The sequence below is a fragment of the Lasioglossum baleicum genome, chromosome 20 (genome assembly GCF_051020765.1).
Source record: "Lasioglossum baleicum chromosome 20, iyLasBale1, whole genome shotgun sequence".
NCBI lineage: Eukaryota > Metazoa > Arthropoda > Insecta > Hymenoptera > Halictidae > Lasioglossum > Lasioglossum baleicum.
This window is the reverse complement of record NC_134948.1, coordinates 1,674,523-1,697,024: the sequence shown is the minus strand read 5'-3', so window position 1 is coordinate 1,697,024 and position 22,502 is coordinate 1,674,523. Positions and strand designations below refer to the sequence as shown.

Sequence of the window (22,502 nt, the reverse complement as noted above, 5' to 3'; positions counted from 1 at the left end):
ATTGTTGAACTGAAAAAGCGTGGGAATCTCAAAGGCGGCTTCTGTGACATCAGCTAATAGAACTGTCCCGCTGTCGGTGCCACGTCGATACATGCCAATAAACGTCCGTCTATCCGGAAAAAAACATTTGCGACAGGGAGGGGTCAGGTCCGCGAGCATCAAAGAGGCCACGGACTTTCGCCGCGGTGGAACAACGTTGGGATTTTCGATGCACAGTGCTCGGACGCGCTCGCGGCGGAGGGCACACCGTAAAAATATCTACTTTGTCGCGCGGAGAAGTTTGCCGACCGATACAGAGCCGACGCGAACTTAAAGTCCATAGTTCAAGGCCAGGGGGACGGTAGAATCGATTGAAAACATAATACGCAACGGCAGAAAGTTCTGACTGATACGTGTTCGGCTGAACGTTCGGCCGAGAGCCGATAACGCGATTGTCAGAGCAAACGATCGCCGACAAACGCCCTCAAACACCGGCAAACATAGATCGGAGTTTTGACAGTACGATTGCGGTTCGTCGGAATTGTAACTACTTCTGCTGCTTGTTTCGACGTGGAAAAATTGGTACGTTATCCTCGAACGTCGATAAATGACTCCTCTAAATGTTAGATCGATACCATTATTCATGTCGTTGAAAAAAATTCTCCGCGACCGGTCTGTGAAAACGTATGTTCTCTGGACTTGACGTTCTTCGAACGTTCTACCCGACCGATTGACCTAAAATTTGGTACACACGTTCGTAAAATACGTTCTGTAAAATGGGAAACAACGATTGTGTTAACTCAGAACTTCTACCAGTTGATGGGACAAGTGTACCGAAGGTACACGCAAAGTTTGAACTCAATCGACCAGGTATCTCCGGAGACACCGAGGCAGCCATTCGTATTCTTTCCTTCTTCGACTTCTCCACTGAATTCGCCGCACCTATCTCAATCCTGTTTGTATCCTCGCCTAAAAATTCATGGACATTATCGAGATACACGTTCACGCGAATACAGTATTTTCTCGTTCGTTGCGAATAATGTAGTATTCGCTCGTTGCGACGTGCCTACCCACTCCACTGCCTGTCAACGCCGAGTCGGTCGAGTCGCTCCGCACGGCGGCGACGACTGTCCGCGCGTCTCTTTCTTTCCTATACGCTCTTCTTCGTTGCGTTCGAAACTTTCATCGTCGATTAAATCACTTAATATTGGCCAAATTATATCGTGTTTGGTATCATTTTAATCAGAAAAATGCCAGAAATGTGTTAGTGAAAGTCCCATAAAAGCCTAATAGAAAATGAACAATTCCATCACTGCCATTACTACATTGTAAGAACTCACGGGCCTTTAAATTGTGCCGGCGACGGCGACACGCTTCGGTCACCCGATCCGTATTTCATTCTGTCCTTCTCTATGTTCGGCTCCCTATTGAAGTCTCGCTCGGCGCGCTCGGCGTGTATCTGGACGCAGTCATAAATCACAAAACAGTTCAGTATTCGCTCGTTGCGAACTCAAACCCCCGGCAGTTTCGCAACGAACGAGAAAATACTGTACTAACGTCGCACTTCAATATCTTTGTCAGTACCAACGTAAAAAACAATCGCGAAGTGGCTGTCTGAGAGAAAGGAATTTTTCTCGAGTAATTTTCTGCGGGATTTACGGAAACGTTCCGCTTCGGAAGTCCCGAGACTCCTTAAAGCAACCGAAACCCCGCGGCAGCAACACGACCCCGCATTAGACGCGCATAGAGGCCGCGAACGTCAACAATGGGTGAAAAGTTGTCTGATGGAAAGTTCACAGAGCGACTTCCTTTGACATGGAAATCCCCGGGCGACGCATCAGAACACCCGTAACTAAGGTACAGCGCTGTCAAAAACACGGAGACGACCTTACACACGCGACGCCAGTAGGAGAACACCGTCTTCACATGGATTTAGAAGTTCTGACGCAATTTGCGAGCTCCTGTCTGCACGTTAACAAGATATTCCGGAGCGCAATTAATTAAATCGCGAAACTGCTCTAACAGACTGCGCGAATTTTTCGACGAGGGGGCAACAACATTTTTTAATGTAGATCCATGGAAAAATGGAAATGGGAATATTACAATTGTATTATCTCGGGACCTACCCACCCTTCGCTGGGAATGGTAAAATTTTCAAAGAGAAAGATGAAAAATTTTGAAAACGGCTGCGTTATTTTAGCAAAACTGTGGCAAAGTGAAGGGCGTGTTTCCTAGAACTACGAATAGCCGCAACTTTGCCAATTTTTGTGGTCAGGATACACGATTCCGGGGACGCATGTCGGAGCGCATTCTTCAGGGAAACGCGTGAGGGGGGGGGCTGAAGAGTTTTTCCTAGGTCTGACCTGGAATATCGTTCGAGCGGTAAATGTCGCCGCAGCTCGGTCTTGGTGGGTGAAAGATGGGAAGACAGGTCTCGGCGTTGTCGCGCGATTACCCGGGGAGCATCGGGCAGCGACATCTTGGAGAAAGGAGGTCCGCCGAGCGATCTGTCTCGACGGACGTCGAGATTTGTCTCGGAGGCTGGGTTCACGGAAGGCACGCAGCCCGTTGACAGACAGTTTCGATCGGCCCGGCAAACAACCGATCGACTAGGGGTGAGGGAAAACACTTCGAACAGTTTGTCGAGAAAAATGCTCGACCCCTTAAATCACGGCCGAGTGTCGAATCAGTTAAACCGGCGGTCGTTTGGGAATACTTTCCGGCGGTGTCGAAGGTTGGCTTAATGATCGACCGGATCACGGGCCGCATCGATCCTGGCTTCGTGCGATCCATCAGCACGCGGCGTGCTGGAAGATATAGCGACGCGCGATTCCTTTTATCGGTCTACTGCCCGGTAATAGTCTCTTAATGATGTTTGGCGATAGTTAAGAATTGTTTGATTCTCCACTCTCTGTAATTGAAATTGATTTTCTGATTCCACGCCCGACCGTGACGCTCCTGGCTCCGATGGAATCGGAGCGAGCGGCGAGAAAGTCTTTTAGTCACCGTGCGGTGGCTTTGATAAATATGTCGTAGATTTCAGCCCGTTTTAGCATAAGCTACAAAGGGTATAGAACCGAATTTTATCGACGATGTGCCATTCGATAGGGCACCAAGAAAAAACATACTGTGCATAATTTCAACCCTGTATCTTGATCGGGAGTTATGGGGTAAAATCGAAAAATCAGTTTTTGGCCTATTTTCCCTAGTTAATGACGTTTAGAAATTCTAAGAAAAATCCGACACATGCCAAGAACCCAAATACATACTTTGCAATTGGTTTCAGATTTTTAAAGTGAAAATCCTGCTTGTAAAAAAATCAAAAACCTCAAAAAAATCGAAAAAATGCAGATTTCACATGGAAGTTCTAGAGTGACAACATTTATATTTTTACAGTAGCGGTATATTGTTATAAGTATTGTTCGTGAATTTTTTCAGATTTTTTGGTTTGGTGCGCCGTTGTTAAAAAAAAAATAAACACCGATTTTTTCGACGTTTTTCGAAAATTCGGTTCAAGGGCATTTTTGACTATCTTATCCGGCTATACCCTAATTAGGGCGGCTACATATTTATATTGTAACACAGCCGAGACGTTTGAGCGACGCGACAATCAGAATCGGCTCCTTTGCAATGCGTGCACGTGGACGGAGTGACTCTGCAGAGTGGGGACATTGTTTGTGGCAGATTTTGTTTAGCGCTCGAACGATCGAGATCAGCGTCTCCGCAGATTCAATCGGTCGGATCGCTCAGCAGCCCGACACGCGACGATGAAACGAGAAAACGCCGAAGCGCACGGGTCGCGTCGAGATGTTCGCGCTACGACAAATACATTTCTTAAAATTCGACAAATCCCTGTGACATATGAATTGCAGTCTGATCCGAATTAGTCTCACTTTGGGTCTCCCGTCTACTTCACCTGCGAGTTACGTCTCGCAAGAATCCACGCGTGTATGCCAACATTGTGGACGTAACACACAACATGTAGCAAAGTAGATACTCGAGGAAGGAACGTAAGAGTTGCATAACGGACCGAGAGCTAACTCGAGTCGCGAACTCACGTTTTTCTAATTTAGTTCGATTCTTCATCTACCCCAAGGAGTTACGCAAGTGGAGAGCTAGCGACTCGGTGGGCACACGAGCGAGTGGCAGCGTGATTTCCGGTGATCCACGGGACCGTTTCGAACCGGTGACTGGCCCCGCGGAGCGTGTTTCGTACGGGCACACGCGCGCGGCCCGAGTAATGCGGAAAACGTAAACGTTCAAGGACGAGTGCATGGTGTCCCGTTGTAAGGCCCGACACGGCCGCCGAGTCTCGCTTCCCACCGCACGAAGAACCGTCTATTTTCGCAGCGCGACGCGAGTTCATTGAAACCCGTGCGGACGTACGCTTGTTAAAATTTTTTCAGCAAATAAAACGAAACCGCGCCGCAGAAATACTGGACTGAAATTACCAGAGAAATTTTTATTTTTGGTCCGTAGTAGATTGCCCCCTCGGCGGTCAGACACGGCTTTGCTACGAGTCAATCAAATTTCTGTCGAACTACGGTAGACTTTTGCACGAATCACTGTTCGTCTCATTTTTCGTTCCACTATTCGAAAATTGAATTCCCAGCGCCGCACTATGGGTAATTGGAATAAATTTCATCGCGCTTTGATCAGTGTTTAAAGTTCCTGATAATCTAAACAAAGCGCGCACTATGTTGAGCGAATTGCTACAGGCTGTACGTATATGTACTCTTGAAATTCATGTTTCACAGTCCTCCACTACCGTAATTAAACGCGATCTGTATTTTCTGGATACACATACTCGGCATATTAAACATAACATAACAATTCTATATAAAATTCTCACGCGAAGATATTATCACTTCATTCACCATTGTATTTAAATCCGTTTTTCAATGTATCATTACAGCGCTTCACGTGCCGGCTAAAACCGTCGATATTACTATTATTATAAATGCATAAACACCTGCAGTCTAGTAATCATCCAATCACTCGTTAATTGGCTGCTGTACGCACGATCTGTCATTAGCATAAAGGCCCAGACCCCGAGGAATAAATTACTATTACTAATCTCTGTATATGTACAAATTACTCAAAATCGCATGGACGTGGCGGAATCTTTGCAAAAATGAATATTAAAATATTGCGAGAAGCTCTCCATACAAATTACACCAAATTATATGGACGTGATACAATTTTTAAATGATTAATATCAAAATATTTCGAGAAGCTCTCTCTCCATAGAAATTACGCTAACTAGTATGGACGTGATACAATTTTTAAATGATTAATATCAAAATATTTCGAGAAGCTCTCTCTCCATAGAAATTACGCTAACTAGTATGGACGTGATAGAATTTTTTCAAAATTAATACGAGAATATTTCGAGGCCTCATGGCGTTTGTTTATGGGGCAAGACTGGTTCTCATAAATCAACCTGTGGAACCGGAAGTCCGGATAACGCTCGGCGACGAGACTTCCGCGATAAGCCGTGTAACTGCGAGCAATCCGACGAAAAGTTTTCGCGAGACCACAACAAGAATACTTCGCTGGCTGGTGCAATAATAACCGCAGGAACGGGGTTAATAATTAATTACTTCCATTTTCTGGTGAACAGAGTTCGCTTCGCCGGGTTATTCTGCACACCAAGCACTAAGAGTGCGAGCAAGAGTGGAAGAGAAAGAGAGAGAGATAGAGAATGGAGATCGATACGAGATAAAGCGAGAGAGAGACGGTCATCTTCTCAAGACGGTACACACGTTTCCATTATTCAATTCGTTTTCGTCGAGCCTCGTAAAAAAAGGCACGCTCTGACGTAAACCATCGTTCATCCTTCGCCAAAGACTACCTGCGAATTATGGTTGAAACCTAACTGTTCCATGTGTCACGTAGCACTGATACTCTTCGATTGTTTTCCAACCTAGTCGCTTTTGTATACATAACAATGCCAGCGAGATTATTTTTACGACTAGTAGCCGCGCCAGACACTTCGCACGATCGTTCGCAATTCTTTACCAGTGTTCGAACGATTTCTTAATTAACACGTCGGCGACTGGAGGTTCGTTGTTTCGGATTTTTTTTTCAGAAAATAATCCCATTCAAAAAGCGAACAATCGTTTCGCCAATTTTGGTTCAGGAAACAAAATGTATACTTCACTTGCCACGCGCACGAAAAAATTGACTCGACGAGCGCTGTCAAAGTCGTCACGGCTTCGATTACACAAAAATGTTCACGCAGCCCGCAAATATCGATGAATATAACTCCTCAAAGTTTGAAATCGATACCAAATCCTGAAAAATCGACTGGTTTACCCCGCTACGTGAAATAGACTCAACCAAAAGGTACTCCAGTCTTGAAATCCGAAAAGTTGTACATTTTCAAAAATTTTCTTTTAGAAAATAAAACTCTCCAACCGGCAACCGTATGTCTACGTTCGTAAAATGGCCGAACATGCAACGTGTTCTGCGTATTTAGCACCAGAAGCAGTGTTTTTCTAGAAACTTCGTTTTGCAAATTAGCGGCCATGATATCTCAGGATCTACCCGACCGATCGACTTCAAATTTGGCACGGACATTCAGCATACATTTCGCAACAACCAGTATTTTTTTTACCGAGAACAATGAAAAATTAACGAGATTCCAACATCTCCAGCGCAAAATACGAATTGTTCACTGAAACTCGGAATGTTTCGCTACAAAATTAGAGACAGCGACATTGTTGACTTAAAACTGCCAGCAGCTGTCGCGACAAGTGTGCTGAAGGTAGGCACACACAATTCGAACTCGATCGGTCCAATATCTCGAGAGATATCGAGTCAGGCATGGGTATCTAACGCTATCTCGACGTTTTCGCAGAATCGTTCACAGCTACCTGAATTTCGACTGTATCGTTACAAAAAAATTCCTGAACACTCTCCGAATACATGTCGAAGCACACACGAAGGTCCCGCACCGATACGTTTCCTAGATTCACAGGGAGAAAATGTCAAAGTTGTGGAATGAGAAAGTGTGTCGACGGACAAGTGTACAGTCGGACAGTGTCTCGTTATCTCGATGTGCCGTCGGTAAACCGTTGATCGTTTTAATGATCTCGCAGCATCCAGGCTCGGGTTCTGGTCGAAAGCGAAGTGTCTGACGCGCGCGACGTCGTTATCCGTGTAGGACGTAATTTTCGCACTCACCTGATCCGGTCTGGTTGCTTCGTCGCTAATTAGACGGGGACGGGAGCATCGGGGGCCTGGCGGGCTTCGGTAAAGGGCTGGCGGCTGCGAGTGGTTGCAGCAGTTCACACACACAGACACACACAAAGAGAGAGAGAGAGAGAGAGAGAGAGAGAGAGGCGCGGGTACACACAGTGACGGGGTCTCACACGCGATTCGCGAGGAAAGAAAGCAGAGGGATCGAGGGTGAGACGAACGTGTCTGGCAGCCGGAGGGTAGCTGCCGGGATACGAGGGTATCGAGCGGTACCCGGTACACGGAGCATGGTCTCACTTCCGGGTGGCGGGCATATCACTTCCGGGACGGTTTTTCGGCTATCCTGTTCCTCGGATCGGCGCGCAGAGAAAGCCGAGGTTGGATATCGTACGACGCGTGCATCAGCCGGCGCTGTACACGACTGACTAGCTAGACCGTCCTCGCGGCCAGACCCCGCTCCCGCGAGAGTAGAGAGAGAGAGAGCGAGCGCGAGAATGATAGTGAGAGAGGGAAAGGGAAGATCGACGAATGAACGAGCAGCCCGCCGCCGTCGCCGATTTCACGGCAGAACGCCGCGAGAAGCGCCAACGGCCGCCACAGGATGAATGAAACGAGAAGCACACGTCCTTCGGGGCGCGTGCGTTTTCCTCTGGCTGAGGTGGTGCTGAGCTGTTCGGCCACCGCACCGGCGAGGACCAGCCAGCACCGCGCGACGGACACGATCGACGACCAACGAGGTCCACCAGCCCGCCGAGCAACCACCGAAACTACCCGCGCTGCGGCGCTGCTGGCTCGCAACGGGTCGCCACGAACCACGCCGACCGGCCACGGAAACACACGAGGCCTAACGCGACGGGGGGCCGATCACCAGCCGCGCCAACCGGGTACCTTCAACCCTTAACCATGCGGACCGACCCGACGCTACGCGAGAAGACTCCCACGGACGCCATGGATCGCGAGTGCTCTACGTTCCTCTCTGTTTTCGTGAATGAAACTCGAGCTGTCTCACCGGGGTCCCATGGAAATCACCGACACAGATTTCTCCGACACGGTTTTCACCGACAACATTTCACGGACTCCAGATTTGACCGACAACACCTTTAACCGACAACGAATTTCATCGACAACGATTTTGAGCGACAACGAATTTGATCTACGACAACTTAAGACAACCACAGTATGTATTATCATACAGTATTATCATATGTATTATCATACTGTGTCTCAAGTCGTTGTGGATCAAATTCGTTGTCGGTTAAAGACGTTGTCGGCCAAAGCTATTGTCCAGGAATGGGACCCGTCTCACCGATTGTTTCAATGTTAAAAAAAAAATTTTCCGCGCGTGGTAACGCAGAAACCACATTTTCTTGAAATTGTGAAAGTTTAACGAATTTTTCTCAAGGTTAAAAAACGTTCGTACCATAAAATGTCCCTATTTTCCCCATATTCTGCCAAGTTTCAGCTTTAATTTAAAGAAAATTTCATCGCTCCACCTCATTTCTATCGAAAGTTCTTTGATTTTGAATCGAGTTTGGTCGAAAGTTCCCACTGTGCGACGCTCGGATCCGTTTGCCCCCCGCCGCTATAGACGATGCTCGGTGCAGTTTCTTTTGTTTACGTTAGAGCGATTGTTATTTTCATCAGTATTTGTTGCGACATCGAAGCTAATAAAACGTATACTTATGTATGTAATGCTGCTATGTTCTATCCTACATATCTATTTCGTCATGTTTTTTTTTTCAATACAACCCCTTTAAGGTGTAAAATTTCAAACTTTGATAATTATTCCTTTGAGTGTTTGTTATGGTGAACCTATGCACCAAATTTCAAGCTGGTAGGTCAATGGAAAGTACCCAAAAGGTTTTGATGATCTGTCAGTCAGTCAGTCAGTGACAAATCTAGCGATTTTTCATATCCTACATCTCGGAACCTACTAATGTTGGAAGATTAATGTTTTGCCAATATCGAGACATGATAGCATTTAACAATCTCTCCGTCTGCCTTCAGTGGCGAGTTATAAGCCTCTAAAAAATGGCTAAGTTGTTTCGTGAAAAAGGAGGTACATAGTGCGAGAACTTGGCTGATGCACTACCGTCCACATAAATCATAGACATATAGAGATAGACTGCGCCGTCTTATGGGCGAGTTGAAGCCCACAATGGCGGCGCGCGGTACAAAGAGTGAGAGAGAGAGCATTAGCCGGGGTCCATAGCGCTCTCTTTCTAATTGATGTATTTATTGATGTTTTATTTTTGTTTTTTGCCGCCATTGTGGGCTTCAGCGCTTCGTACAGGCCGCGCAGTCTATCTCTATATGTCTATGACATAAATAACAATATTACATTCGTTTATATAATATTTCGTGCAATTTTTATTGTGATATGCACTGGAATGAAAACACGTGTTCAGTCAATTCCCATGAAAAAACAGAATTTTATTGTTATTTTCATTGTTAAATTTATATAGTTAAATTTACTTCATGTAATCTTTCAACGGGTCGAGCAAGAATGTCCAGGAAACGTTAGGAATTATTAAGCCATTTCCCGTGATCGTTCCCCGACAATAATCATAAGATTTCACGAGCGGTTCGCTGTGAGAAATGAAGACATTCGCATAGTTGTAATGTTTCAGCGTGTGGACCGTCGTTTATGGTGCCCGGTGTTCGTCTTCATTCAACGAGGACAAGATCAACGCGTAATGAAAAACACGTGAGTGTAATGCCTCGAGGCATTCCTTACGATCCAATAATTGGCATCACACATTTATCGTCTACTACACTGCTGTTACGTCAACAGAAATATATCATCGGAACGAAGTAACAGTAGGTTGTGTGTGCGTAGTTAGGAAACGATGCCGGGAGAAATAATATTCTCGGGAAAAAATGCGAGACACGAAAGCTTTTACGCCGACATAAATGTCAAATTTTAATTGCGTGTGATATTAATTTTAAATACTAGGAATTACATGACGACAGCGTTCGACCTTTCGGAAACATCATATTCCGAAAATGATATGCAGTTAAAATATTATAATTGCACATCTGGCGAGAATATTAATCTACGATATATATATAGCAATGCATGAAAATTCGAAGTAACAATTCTCGTAAACATGCCTGTTGCAAATATCGAAAGACAACGAAGAAACGGTGTGTTTTTATCGTCACTGGGTCGCATATATTTCCATACAGATCAAGCGAGTCGCCGCTAAGATATTTAAATACGTATAAACAAATTATGCAAAGCGGACGTTAGGGGACTTTACAAGGTGTTCCACCGGAATAATTTCATATATTTCGTTACTACAAAAAGAGGTGAACATACGGAAAAATATTTGAAGTACTTCCAGTGGTCGGATTTAAATGGGACCAACGTCATTCGATCCAGCAGATCTTATAGCATCAGGAAAAAATTCATTGGAACCAGGGACGTACATCTTAGAATTAAGTGGGGCACTTCTAGTACTTGTAATTTCACATATTTCGTTACTACAAAAAGAGGTGAACATACGAAAAAATATTTGAAGTACTTCCAGTGGTCGGATTTAAATGGGACCAACGTCATTCGATCCAGCAGATCTTATAGCATCAGGAAAAAATTCATTGGAACCAGGGACGTACATCTTAGAATTAAGTGGGGCACTTCTAGTACTTGTATCGAGGTAAAACGAACGCTATTGTATTCTGCAGTAGCTGTAGCGACGGGAAAAAATTAATCAGCCGAGAAAACTCAATGTTTCGACCCCATTGAATCAGGTGTAACGCCCCGCGTATTGTCTTCGGGTCTCGCTTATGAATACTGATTATTCGTCGGGCCGGTGTGGCGGACGTAATTAAATTATGCTCGTTACAGTGAGCGCCGTGACCAATCGATCTTTCAGCGAAACGTTCGCCGGTGATAGGAACACTGTCACGAATTGGATCGCGGCGACGCGCGACGTCGCAAGAAAATTTATATTAAAGGAGATAACAATGGCGTCCGGGGACACAATGCGACAATCTCCTGGCCCATTCAGTTCGAGTCCGTGTGCCTCGCGGGAACACCGGGAGGAAAAAAGCTTGTCGGGTAAGTAGATTTCAATTCCCGGCCGATACTTTTTCAGTTCGCGACGAAACTTCCGCTGCTAGCCCCGGGAGCTCTCGCTCCGAGGAAAGGTTCGAATGCTTCGCCGCGCGAATCGGAAGCGAACGTTCCCGGATATTCCCGCGATTTCTCCCCTTATTCCGGGAGAGATTTCCTTCGGCCATTCTGCTGTCCATCAACGCGGCAATATGGCGCCATTGTAAAAATCTCCACGGGAATATTTCTCGTAAATAGAATGCGGCTTATCTTCTTCCAATATTTGGTCACGTACTGCAACGCCCTGGACACTGCCGCAGGAATCCACGAAGGCAACGATATCACGCGGCCGTGCGCAGTTTCTACCATTACCATTTTTAGTGAAAATCACTGTTTTCAAAATATTTTCCTGCCTTGTCCCTTGGACTCGCTGCGCTTCGGAACTTTTTTCGAACGAACTGGACGACATTCCATTAAGTAACTTCACAGGCCTGTTTACGTATAGTTGAGTTATGCGCATACATTTTTGTATAACGATGTCGTGAAAACTTCAGTAATTACACGCCTAACAACATTCGCTTTGAGATAAGAGAGCCCCGGCATGGTCGGTCACGTTTTCCTGTTAAATAACGTGCGATAATGGAACTATACGTGCTTGTTTAAATACATTTGAGCTATGTCGACGAATTTTTGTAGATCGATATCGTCAAAACTCCGGCGACTATGTAGCGAAGAGTGTCAACTTCTCGGAACATATTTTGAAAACCGATATAACACAGGCTTGTCTGGCCGTTGGAATTTTTCTAGCATAAATTGAATAACATAAAATTTACGAAACTCTACATACTTGTTTGCGTATAGCCGTGGTATTTTTACCAATTTTTATAGATCGATATCCTGAATTTCCTTCCGAGAGAACTTGAATCAGGGATCGCCCGTGCGATTTAACTCGCGAATTACGATTTCTGATATCGTGGGAAACGATTAAGCTGTTACGTGGACGAAGATTGATCGAGGAAATTTCTATCTGATCTCTTCTCTGCTGCACGTCCGACCGAGGTATAATGGAAAATCGTTGTTCTTGTTCGGGTAATTGAAACGCTGCCGTAGAAAGGTCCGTAGCGGCAGAATCACGGGAATTTCGAAAATGCCTTGAAAAATAATCGCGAGAAAAATTGTTGGGGAGGAGAAACGGCTGGTAGAAATGTACCTGCGCCCTGAATCCCGAAGGAACGAATCCATTCTGGCCGGGAGTACGTGAATCAAGAGGAGAAACGTCCTACCGTGTAATTCTACTTAATGGCAATCGGAACCGCGACGGTTCTAGCCCGCGGCGACGCAATTAAAATTCATTTTAACGATAATGCATTCACATTCAACGGGGGCCGGACTAAGTTTGCCCATCTGCTTTCGTGTAACTGCCGTGGCTCTCGACCGGCCGGGATAAAAGACCGAAAATTTCTCGAGCTATCTAATGCATAAATTACACTACTATCTACCGGGAACAGGTTCTCGAAAACCCGCCAACCAAATGTGAACGACGCGACGTGTGGCTTCGGTGTCGTCACAAAACACGATGCAATCAAGCTTTAACGTATTTCACGAAATTGAAAAGCAACTCTGTCGTCGACGCTTCGAATTCTGACACGGTACCGAAAACATCGGAGGATTATGAGTAGACTGCGGATCTTTATGCGTTTATGAAGAAATTAATTGGAAGAAATATAAAACAGTGAAGAATATGAAAAATCCAAGAATATATTGTTACGTTGTTCTCACCGTAAAAAGACTGTCAAGGGGTGAAATTAATTTTTATTTCACTACTGGTTCCCGCAATCGATGCACAATATTTTTATTTTGCATAAAGATCCGCAGTCTAATTATGAGACATGAAAATACATTTAAAAACGCTCAGGATGTTTCAATCTCTATCTCTTCTCTATTAATATAATAAAATCGTGTCCGTCTGTCTGTCTGTTTCTCATCAATTGAGGCTGACTGAACGTAGAGAGCTGGGGTTTGAGCCATAAGACGCAGCGTTTCTTCGAGAAGGTTTCAGAGCAAACCGCATTCGAAAAAGTCCATTCGTTCAAAAGTTGTGACGTCATTAGTGACCACAGACGACTTTTTCGCTCTCCTTTAGGCACGTTTCTGCTTATAACTTTTGGATTTGTTATTGCACGTGGACAAAGTCGCGGGTACAGCTGGTTGAAAGTAAAAATGATATTTCGCTGCCGTGGGGAACGCGAACGCAAGTATCGGACTTGACACCGTATGCCGCGTGTGCGTAATGCAATTAATACGGTGCAGACATTTAATCCTATTGAGCTGTAACGGACGAAAGGCGTCGGTCCTCGGCCGGTCTCGGTGACATAAATTCCCCGCCGGCAATATTTGCATCTGTGGCAACACGTTCAATATTCGCGCCTTCGTCCGCTCACAGTTAGCAAGTGTCGTTGTCCAAGGGTGTTCCGTCACACCGTTCTGCAAATTGTGCAAACGTAACATTTTAACACTCTTACGATGCAAGTTTAGTATCTTTCCTCGCTCAAATTTGTAAATCGATCATGACCGCGGCGAGTGGTCAGCGACCAATTAAATTCTCGGTCATACACCAGAATCAAGTCTCGAACCGGGTGATCATCGACGGTATACTATTTTGCGTGCAGTTGGAGCTCCATGATTTCATGGCCAGCCATTTGAGAGTCAGCCATGCAGCAACAGCATCATGGACGGTCACCAATGGGCCGCACATGATTCCGAATAACTCGTCTACACTCGGTTGCAGTCGACACGTGATTCCCGGCGCGCCGGCAGTGCCATAAACCCGTCGGCCGAGGAATCGTTTATGCGACGAGATCAACAACGATGAATGGGGCTGGCCAATAATCATGCCACTGATCACTTACAGGTATTGCTCGGCATGTGTGCGTCGCAATAAAAATCGAGTTCCTTCAAGGCCTGCGGACTCGGCGAAGAATGAGGCTGCAATCAATCTTCCGCAAGAGCAAAACCACCGTTGGGACTTTGTCCTGGAGACTCTATCTCTCTTTCTCTCTCTTTCTCTCTGTGTCTTTGCCAAGGATCTACCGGAGAAATGCTTACACCCACGCAGGAATCGTTCGAGAGGTAACCGGGAGCGTTTGGAACGATAATTCGGCACTGTGCACCGCGTAATTAATATCGTGGCATGCGAATAATTATTTTCGGAATTCGAGGAAGCCGCGCGGGATATCTGGGAAAGTCTAGAGCGCCCCCCGAGACCCGAACGGTGTAACATTTAATTGCATAACACGTTAGTTACGGCCGGGAGACGTAATTCATACCTCGCGGTGTCTGCGCCGTTGTAACTCGCGGCATTAATTAAACGCTTCTGACGCGGCGCGACTCGCGAGCGCGCACGCCCTGCGAAAATGTTTGCAGTTTCGGTCGCTTTTAACGAACCGACGGAATTATTTAACGCCGCTTCGAGACTCTCAGAAATTTGTATTGTTAGCGTTCGCCGCGTTCCCCGCTGTTTTATTTCGGCATGGTAGCTTTGCCGTCGACCGCTTTGAAAATACATCCAACGCAGCGGAATCTGATTTCACGGGCGAAAACTGCGCGCTCTCCGGTGAGTGGGCTGGGCACGCTGATCCACCGAATTGAATCGCCGATGGGTCATTCGATAACTTACTGTCACTGTATATTTACTCCAAATTGCAACGCCCTATCTTCATCAGAGGAATATGTGTAACGGAAATTCAGAAAATCGTTCTCATAAAGTAAAAATCTGGAAGTATAGCCAACATTGATACACGCGTCGGCGAATTTTTTCAGATTTTTAACTTCACGATCTTGGCCACAAGAAATGTTCTCATATGAGATTCTGGTTTCTCTCTTGAACGGAAGTAGAACGGGAATATTTGGTTCCTGGCTCAGTCGAGCGTGATTGAAACATCATCAATCGTTAAGTAATTGGCAGAAGTTTCGCGATACAGCCCGAGGAGCTCGCCGCGGAATTTCGAATGTAAATGAACGTGGAACCGTTGATTACAATTTGAAATTATAATCGAGCGAAACGAGAAAAAGGAGCGTGCCGAAACTTCATCCCCGTCCCGCTTTATTTATCATGTTGGCTCGCAGCACCCCTGCAAAATTCCGGAACGAACCGCAATTACATATTACACAGAACCGCGGTCGATTACATCTGGCGGCGTTACAGCGACGCTAGGTAAATGCCATGAATGTTACGATTTTCCTGGCAATTATCTTCCCATCGATTAGCGCGCCGGGCGAGTTTACATATTTCGATTTAATTACCCGAACCAATGCGTTACACTCGACGCGGACGGATTTGCTCCGCCACGTAAATTTAAGCAGATTGGGTCGATTCGGAGCACACTCGAACACGCTGCGATTATTCTGCGCAATTTTAATTAAAGAGGGCGCCACTTACGCTCCCATTCACGAGTCTCCTCCGGTTGATTTAATCAAAACTGCAGAAACCGCTGCAAACAGAACGCACTTAATGTAATAATGTCCTTTTATTTCATTTCTCCCCGCTTTTGTTGCGGAACAGGAACTACCAGTAACTTCGCCAATTCCTTTTTACGCAACAGGTGAAAGGATCATCGCGAAAAAAATACTGGCGTGTTCCTCAATCCTTAGTTGGACCGAAAAAAATATTCTTCGCCGAAAATTATGAAGATACACTCCGGAAAGAGTTCGCCTTTCTAGATAGATTTTACATCGTTCATTTCGAATGTAGAAAATCATGCGAGCGATCAATTATCGGCAGAGTGAATTTCTCGCTGAATCTGACGTTGCAGGAAGGGACGTCGAAGCAAAGACGTCCAGTTCAATCTCGCGTGCGGAGGTTTGCAATTTTTCAGAACTGGCGTCGTCGAGATTGAACATCATCCCTGTCGGAAATAGATTTTTCAACGTGGAACGATTTTTATTCAGGCGCTGGAAGATCGGGGGCAATCGTCCGTTCACGGGAGATTATTATTTCCGCAATCTCTTCGACGACGCGTGACGTACCCGTCCGTTTCCGAATTTTCTCGTGACTTTCCGCCGTGCGGAATCGACCGCGCGCTCACGCCGCGGAACCGATAAACAAGATGACCGCGAAATTTCACGATTGGCAACACTTCAACGCAATAACTCGCGGCCGCGCGGCGGCACGAGTCGCTACATATTTGCAAAGCGGCGCGCACGGTCAAGCCTCATCCCTCTGGCGACACACGGATACGGATAAGTTATATTTATATTTGCCGCGAGCGCGCGCGCGCGATGTATCGATGGAACACTCTTTTTATTTCCGAGTATCCGGTTCGTTAAATCCCGACGGAAAATAGAATCTCCACGGGAAAGCTTCGGCAAAATTTAAACAAGCAAGCCACTCCTCTTTTCGCGTATTTTTGACGCTCGGGGGTGAAAACATCCCCTGCATACTCGTATCGGAAATCGTAATCAAGATAAAAAGTTGAAGTCCGTTTCCATCGAATTATGCAGGAGGAAATATCAAACAAACGAAGGGTCCGTTGCTTTTAACGCACTCGTGCATTTTATGTGACGGTTTTATTGCATCAAACAGGATTAATGCTGCAGATACACACTCACACAGCGATAACAATTTCATTATCCTTAATGCAATATGAAATTTCATACAACCATTTTGTTAAATTCAGAAGATCGATGCGACAGCTACAACGGAATATAATTTCGTAGCTTTTAACGCATTACTGAATTTCATGTTGCATCGCGTTTTTAATTGGCTCGTTTTTCGATCATGTGATATTGGAGGACATACGTTCCGCGGGAATGTTGCAACTGTTTCAAAATTCCCACATTTTAATGGAGCGTCGAGGAACTCGCGCATCTGTATAAAATTTGCATCCGCGGTTATTTACGCGCGAAATTAATGCGGAACCCTATTCGCGGGTCGAATTTCAGCTCGTCACGAACGACCATGACAAACGACTCACGTGTCGGTTCAACTAATATCTGCAAATATCTTGCAGTTGGCAACCGCCCTGATCAAACAATTTCTGAACGCTATTAATACGATGCAATATTCTAAATAGATCACTTCGCGGATTTACAGAAGATCGTATTAATCACGAGCATGCGAGATCAGTTTGGCTTTGATTGGCGAGTCTTTCAACATTTGGACGGACCACGCTATTCTTTATTATGTGTAACCTCCACTTCTTTCAGTATAGGTCAGAAATTAATTATTATGTGGTAGGTCTATGACTTGGCTAATCAGACATGGGCTAAACCAGCAGTGTAGTCCGAGTTGGAAAAGCATCACGATTATGACAGAATCACGACTTGCAGGTGAGTTGTGACTTGAGTCAGACATAGATCAAGTCAGTATTGTGCTCTAGATTGACATGACTAGGTCTGAGGTGGAGCAGCATCATGATCATGAATAAATCACGACTTGTAGGTGAGTTGTGACTTGAGTCAGACATAGATCAAGTCAATATTGTGATCTAGATGGACATGACTAGGTCTGAGGTGGAGAAGCATCATGATCATGAATAAATCATAACTTGTATACGAGTTGTGACTTGAGTCAGATATAGATCAAGTCAATATTGTGCTCTAGATGGGCATGACTAGGTCTGAAGTGGAGCTGCATCATGATCATGAATAAATCATGACTTGTATATGAGTTGTGGCTCGAATCAGACATAGATCAAGTCAATATTGTGCTCTAGATGGGCATGACTAGGTCTGAGGTGGAGAAGCATCATGATCATGAATAAATCATGACTTGTATACGAGTTGTGACTTGAGTCAGACATAGATCAAGTCAATATTGTGCTCTAGATGGGCATGACTAGGTCTGAGGTGGAGCTGCATCATGATCATGAATAAATCATGACTTGTATATGAGTTGTGGCTCGAATCAGACATAGATCAAGTCAATATTGTGCTCTAGATGGGCATGACTAGGTCTGAGGTGGAGAAGCATCATGATCATGAATAAATCATGACTTGTATACGAGTTGTGACTTGAGTCAGACATAGATCAAGTCAATATTGTGCTATAGATGGGCATGACTAGGTCTGAGGTGGAGCAGCATCATGGTCATGAATAAATCACGACTTGTATTGTAAGTTGTGACTCGAGTCAGACATGGAACCAATTATTCTCGTATCTCATCCTGGGTGGGAATGAAGCATACTTCAGGAACAGGTTGAAAAGTGGCAGAGCTCGCTAATGAAGATACTCTGTCTTGAAAAAATCCGCGTTCGCTGAAGCATCTCAGTCTGTTGCGGTCGGACCAGGTACAAAAGAACGCCGCAGGAAATTGCATTGCGAACAACCACGAGCTCTCGCCCTTTATGCATCGCGGCAAGACCTCGCGGAAAGGATCCCTGTTCCTGAAGTTTCCGACAAAGGATTTTAATGATTCACTCGATAGACTGTGCTTCGAAATTCCAGCGGACCGGCGCGGCAGTGGCGTCGACTGCGCCCGACTCTATGATTGCCGTGTCTCGTTAAAAGCTTCCCCGGAATTGTTACAAAAGCGCCGAGTCCTCGGTTCTCCTCGTTTCAAGTTTTAACGTGTGTGAGATAATGAGGACGTTTCGCGTTTGAGACACGTCGTCGTCGTCGTTGGGAACGTTTCTTCGGTCACCCCATCTGCCCAATTTCAGAATTTCGAGAACGTCAGCCACGAATCTTCTCGTTCAGCGAAATTGTCTGCTGCTGCTGTTTACGAATTTTACGCCGTTCTCGCCCAATTAATCGCGAACTTAGTACTTGAAAAGCAAATCAATTTCTCGACTAATTAGTCGCTGATCTTCTGGTTTCGTCGAATCCAGGAATTTATTTCCAGGCAACCGGTGAGGGGATCGTTATGGAAAAAATATCAGCAAGTGAAAATTTTCTTTCTCGACCACAGTTACTTAACTTTTGTTCGTCGACTGAGAATTTTCATAAAATCCTGAACGAACATTAAGATTGCAACAATGTTCGAGGATATGCCGGTGAGTTTTTTTAATTACGAGCAGCGAGATAATTTTCTCGTGTTCCATCTTCCACGCCCGCGCGTTCTACCCGAACAATAGCGGGTTGCATAATCTCCCGTCGGCGGTATCAACAAAGTGCCGGGTTCTTTTGCAATCCCCTAATAGGAGGAATGTTTACGTAACCAGCGGAGCCGGGGTGGCAGAAGGGAAAAATTCGTGCTTGCCGCGGAAAGAGAAATTTATTTGAGAAGCTGCCGGGTTGCAGGCGGTTGCGGCGAAATGTTATTTGTCCCCGCTGTCACGGATGCTTTACGCTCCGCGTCGGAACACAGCATCGACATGGTCGGTTATCGGATCGACGAGAGGAATTCGCCGTAGTCGCTATTATAGCGAGGGTGGGTGTGTGGCGTGTCTCGTTTGGGGAAACGACGAAGGGATCTGGCCGTTAGAGAGAAATTCGATTGGATTAGCCCGGCCTTAATGGCCGGCCGAGCCACTTACAGTAAACATTTCTCGGTGATCTGGGTAAACTGGCGCTTCGAATAAGTTGCCTTTCTATTCCGAGGGATTCGGGGAGCCCCGTGCAATTTCCACGATTCATTTTCTCCCGATCAACTGCCCTAAAAGCAGTCTATCAGCCTCCTCGCGGCTGTAAACAGTCCTGCGTAATCAGAGCGTGAGTTTATTGACCTGTGTGACTCACTTGTTAGCGAGGATGGCGCGCATTTAGGTCAGTGTATTATTCAGCCAAGATTTTATGTGTCTCTCCGAGAATTGGGATTTAAGAGTTTACGATAGCTGATTTATGTGGTTTAGAATTAGGTGGTCCTAGCTTCTGCGAAGTACCAGATGGAATTATGCTAGGCTAGGCTTAAGATGATTGGTGCTTACAGGATCGAGCTGATTAGCACCTTGAGGATCATGCTAAGACGGACTAAGATCACTTGCGTTTAGGGGATCGTGGCGGATCATTGTCTGGAGTGGTCTAAGATGATTTCAGTGTGGGAGATCATAGTCTAAACTGACGTAAGATGATTTTCAGTTAAGGGATCTTGGCAGATGATAGTTTGGAGAGGACCAAGGTGATTTTCACTTAGGAGACCTCAGCCTAAAGCAGATCAGAATCATTCCCATTTAGGGTATGTAATTTCTCAAGCCCCCTAAACCGATATCATGGTTCTACCTTTCCACGAGCTACACGAAGCTCGTGTTATCTTTCACTAAGTATGGATTTATAGTGGAGCAGCGAGGTGAGCTATGCGGTGAAAAAAAAGAAAAACAAAGAAAATGCATATGTACTTTTTCTTTAGTATGTGTCGAAATGTTGTCACGAATGTTGGTTTGTTTTCACCGGGCCGCTATCATCGATGCTCGCCGCTCCACTATAAATGCACCCTAATAAACTTCCTGGCTCTTTCTTCCTTGATCAGATCCGAATCTACGTGATCACAACGGACTAAAAATAAATCCTACGGATTAGGTAACGTATGTGCATTCCAAGTAGATGACAGTGCAAACAGAGGGACAGCAGGTGTCACGTCAACGTGTACCGGTGTCCGCAAAAGTGATGTCTGTCACTAACCGAGACTCGTTAAAGTGACCAACCAGACAATGGCGCTTCGACGTTGTAAATATCGCCGATAAATGTCAATGACAGCACGGTGTTGTTTGGAATTCAGCCAGGAACGCGCGTTTATCTACACTCGAGCGGCGGCGTCGGACATCAAACGAACGAAGACTGACGTTAATGCAGTCCGAATCCAACCGAACTTTAGTGCATAATGCTTTCAAACTATCACTAAGAGTCTCTCGTTGAACAGACGGTGCTCTAAAACCTATTTCTAGATCCAGAAACCATTCTACGTCAACAAACACACTCCGACCTCCGCGGAATGACGTCTTTTACCGGTGTACCAACAATTGCTGGACAATTTATCAGGTTATTCTGGAGCTGGCCTGGGTATTTTCATTAATTTCAGCGTCATCTCTCATCTCCCTTCGCTCAGGCTCGCTTCCAGGAATCTTAATAAGGGCGAAGCTTTCCATTAAGAAGAGGGGCGAGCGGAAGAATGGCCTGTCTGGCGAAACCGCGGGCTGTTAGTGTACCTGACCAACCACTTTGTTCGAGGACAGTACCCCAACGAACCTGGCCAAGACGCTTTCGGACAGTAATTCAACTGCTGGAATTGTTTCGAAGTTTGCGGCCAAGGTATCCTCGAAGTTTCCCACCGCCAAACTCGTTCCCGTGGCTATCTTCAGCCTGGGGATCGCTATGAAGACTCAGCTTTGTGTCTAAACCGGAGATAAATTTTCTATTTTTGGAATTTTTGCGCGAGTACGCGTGTTCATTTAGCTCTGGACAGAGAAGTGCGGGATAGAAGGCTGCGGTCGGCTGCAAGACGTGCAACAGTTGGCCGATCCGCGATCAGCCGCGATTTACGATTGGACACGCAGGCAAGAACAGATCTCCTCGGGTCCGGGGAACCGGTTTGCGGGTTCACTGGCTGTGATCCGGCAGCATGATTACGCCGCTGCCACTTATCACCTCGCCGCGGCTCTGCGTCACTGACATCGCTGATATAACCAGATTCGTTTTAGCGGTGTGTGTTTGCTGGGCACCAGCAGATGCAACTGTGCAAACTGTGCGTTTGTTTGGAGCGAAACGCGACGGTTGTTTGAGCAACACGCTGTCAGAGGATGCGGAGAGCCGGTAGAGAGCGGCTAACCGGTTTATGGGACGCATTAACATCTCACTGACTTCGCGTTTGGTATGACTGGTTGCAGAACAGGCGAGAGAAAATGCATGGTTTCGGATTAAGTGCTCCGAGTTTGTTCAGCGGACTCCGGCTCTGCTGCAAAAATAGCCTAACGCGATTCCCAATTAGGGTATCTTCAGCCTGAAGCACTGAAAGATCTCTCTAGCTCTCCAACGCCAACATCCTTCACCAAATTGAAAAACAGCCAATTTCTGACACAATATTTATTCGTACCACTATCCATACTCGTTTAAAAAAAAAACTGTATAAAAATCGCATCTTTATTTACAACAACCGAGTAACGTATAACCAAAGTGATCCATGCTCAGATGCCTCTTCCAAGTTCACCAAAGGTCAGCGTAGCACCTGGCCCACTAAGGCAGCCATAACTTGTAGCATAGTTGCAAGCTGCAGCCGAGTGTTGAAATTTCCTCTAAACAAACGACTACGAGTAAACCATTCAAGTGTCGCAGAGGAAGTCTTCGGGAGAGCTCCTCAACCCTAGCATCACCCTTTTCCCTCCCTTCTTGGTA

The 22,502-nt window shown here is 45.7% G+C and overlaps 1 protein-coding gene across 11 annotated transcripts in view; it reads right to left on the bottom strand.

Moving 5' to 3' along the window:
• The window catches only part of Dnc (phosphodiesterase dunce), a 393,758-nt gene that overhangs the window by 218,319 nt on the left and 152,937 nt on the right, over positions 1–22,502 (bottom strand). The window contains exon 1 of one of the 11 annotated variants that reach the window (XM_076444522.1): positions 7,168–7,619. The exons of 8 other annotated variants lie outside the window; for them this stretch is intronic. The gene's annotated coding sequence lies outside the window, so the exon portion shown is untranslated. Of the gene's footprint in view, positions 1–7,167; positions 7,620–22,502 lie in introns of those variants that run through there. 2 more of the 11 variants (XM_076444516.1, XM_076444526.1) reach the window with 2 other exon arrangements.